Source organism: Notamacropus eugenii, chromosome 5, assembly GCF_028372415.1.
Source record: "Notamacropus eugenii isolate mMacEug1 chromosome 5, mMacEug1.pri_v2, whole genome shotgun sequence".
Classification (NCBI taxonomy): Eukaryota; Metazoa; Chordata; class Mammalia; order Diprotodontia; family Macropodidae; genus Notamacropus; species Notamacropus eugenii.
Window position 1 is genome coordinate 369,794,542 of NC_092876.1, and position 3,489 is coordinate 369,798,030.

The window sequence follows — 3,489 nt, forward strand, 5'->3', positions numbered from 1 at the left end:
TCCTACTGTGGCAGAGGCAAACTGGAAGGAGAGGGGCCCCAGGGTGGTGGAAACTCACACTAGGACCCAGGCAAGCCTCAGAGCCAGGAAAGGAGCTCCATGAGGGGTGAAAACTCGCACTAGGATCTAGGTGTGCCTCAGCACTCCAGGGGAAATGGGAAGACAAGAGGGCAGATGGGATCACCATCCCCTGAGCTTGCCTTCGCCTCAGTTCAGCTGAGGAGATCTCCCCTGACCAGACCACCCCTCCCCCACACTTAACAAGCTAACCCCAGGGCTGATCAGGGAAACAGAAAACAAAAAGATAAAAAGACACCTGCTCTTAGCTTTTTCACACCAGTCAGCTCAACACCAAGTTCTGCAGCTTCTAACTGAAAGAACCAGAAGCCACAACACACAATCACCATCATGAGCAAGAAAAAGCAAAACAAGGGTGAAAAAAACCATAGAATTTTTTTATGGGGACAAAGACCAAAACACAAATACCAAAGATGTCAGTAGTGGGACTGTACTTCCATCGGAAACTTTAGAAGGGACTATGAACTGCTTGCATGCACAAACAGCTCTCCTGAAACAATTGAAGAAAGAAATAGAAGAAAAACGGGCCAATGATTTTAAAAGTACAAAAAAAGAATTCATTGATAAAAACACCTCTTTAGAAAGGAAAATTGAACAAATGGAAAAGGAAGCACAAAACCTAAGTGGGAAAATTGGACAAATGGAAAAGAAAGCACAAAACCTAACTGGGAAAATTAGACAAATGGAAAAGGAAACACAAAACCTAACTGGGAAAATTGAGCAAATGGAAAACAAAGTACAAAACTTAACTGGAGAAAATAACTCCTTAAAAGGAACAATTGGACAGATGGAAAAGGAGATGCAAAACTTAACTTAAGAAAACAATTTGATAAAAATTAGAATTGGGCAAGTAGAAACTAATTACTCTATGAGAAAGCAAGAATCAATCAAACAAAATCTAAAAAATGAAAAGATAGAAGAAAATGTAAAATATCTCATTGAAAAAACAACTGACCTGGAAAAGAGATCCGGGAGAGAAAATTTAAGAATTATTGGCCTGCCAGAAAGCCATGATGGAAAAAAGCTGGACAATATTTTCCAGGAAATTATCAAGGAAACCTGTCCAGAAGTGCTAGATCCAGAGGGTAAAATAGTCATGGAAAGAATCCACTGTTCACCTCCTGAAAGGGATCTTAAATTCAAAATCCCAAGAAATATTGTTGCCAAATTCCAGAACTATCAAGTGAAGGAGAAAATACTACAGGCAGACAGAAACAAACCATTCAAATATCGAGGAACTGCAGTCAAGATCACACAAGACCTTGAAACTTCTATATTAAAAGACCAAAGGAATTGGAATATAATATTCCATAAGGCAAAGGAGCTGGGACTACAACCAAGGATCAACTACCCAGTAAAGTTCAGTATAACATTACAAGTAAGGAGATGGTCATTCAGCAAAGTAAGGGATTTCCAGACCTTCCTGACAAAAACGCCAGAACTTAATAGAAAATTCAGTCTCAAATGGAGGTCTTAAGAGAGGCATACAAAGGTAAATGGGGGAAAAAAACCAAAACTTGTTATTCAAATTGGGCAAACTGTTCCCTATACGGGAAGATGATACCTGTTAATCTTGAGAATTGTACATCTATTATGAACTATAAAAGGGATATACATAGAGGAAACAGGTATAAAGTAAATGATGTAATGATAAAAATATGATTTAAGCATGTGAAGGGATTGTAACAGGAGATGTGAAAAGGAGGAAGCAGGAAAAGGCAAAATACAGGAAAAAGTACAAAATTATAGTAGAGGGAAAGAGGGGAGGGAGATGAACGTTGAGAGATACTCTTATCTAATTGAGTTCAAGGAGGGAACATTAAACTTAAGTATATAATTCTAATTAGCTCTATATGCAGTAGGAGGGGAAGAGGAAGAAAGAGGAAGGGAAGCTAAAAGGGAGGGAAGAAGCAGTAAGGATAAAGGGGAGTAAAAGGGAGTGGGCCAAAAGAAGGAAGGGAAGGCTGCAGGAGGTGGTGGTGAAAAGTGAACATTATCGAGGAGGAGAAGGGACATGGGAGAACTAAAAGCACAAAGAGTGGGAAAGGGGATTGAGGGAAATACACAGACTATAATCATGATTGTGAATGTGAATGGAATGAACTCTCCTATAAGACAGAGACGGATAGCAGAATGGATTAAAAGCCATAATCCAACAATATGTTGTTTACAAGAAACACATTTGAAATGGGGGGAAACACACAGGGTAAAAGTGAAAGGTTGGATCAGAATATATTATGCTTCAGCTGATGTAAGAAAAGCAGAGGTAGCAATCCTAATCTTAGACAAAGCAAAAGCAGAAATAGATCTAATCAAAAGAGATAAGGAAGGAACCTATATCCTGCTAAAAGGCACCATAGACAATGAAGCAATTCTAATTCTAAACATGTATGCTCCAAGTGGTAGAGCATCCAAATTCTTAGAGGAGTGGCTGGGGGAGTTGAAGGAAGAAATAGACAGTAAAACTATACTAGTGGGGGACCTCAACCTCCCCCTCTCTGACCTTGATAAATCTAACCTCAAAATAAACAAGAAAGAGGATAAGGAGGTAAATAAAACTCTGGATAAGGTAAATATGACAGACTCTGGAGAAAATTGAATGGGAATAGAAAGGAATATATCTTTCTCTCAACAGTACAATGCACATATACAAAAACTGACCACTTACTAGGACATAAAAACCTCACAATCCAGTGCAGAAAGGCAGAGATAATCAATGTATCCTTCTCAGATCATAATGCAATGAAAATTATATGTAATAAAAGGCCCTGGACAAATAAACCAAAAATCACTTGGAAACTAAATAGTCTAATCCTAAGGAAGGAGTGGGTTAAAGAAGAAATCAAAGAAACAATCAACAGCTTCATTCAAGAGAATAATAATAATAAATAATGGTTGTCAAATAATCAGAAAACCTACCAAATCTTATGGGATACTGCAAAAACAGTTCTTAGGGGAAGTTTTATATCTTTGAATGCCTACATAAGTAAAATAGAGAAAGAGGAGATCAAGGACTTGGGCATGCAGCTGAAAAAACTAGAAAAAGAACAAACTGAAAATCCCCAAGTAAATACCAAATTAGAAATATTGAAAACCAAAAGAGAGAATAATAAATTTGAAATTAAGAGAACTATTGAATTAATAAATAAAACCAATAGTTGGTTGTATGAAAAAACTAATAAAATTGATTAACCTTTGGTCAATTTGATTTAAAAAAAGAAAGAAGGTAATCAAATTACTAATATCAAAAATGAAAGGGGTGAACTCACCTCCAATGAAGAGGAAATTAAAACAATAATTAGAAATTACTTTGCCCAACTTTGTGCCCACAAATCTGAAAATCTAAATGAGAAGGATGAGTACTTTAAAAAATACAAATTGCCCAGATTAACAGAAGAGGAAGTTGAATGC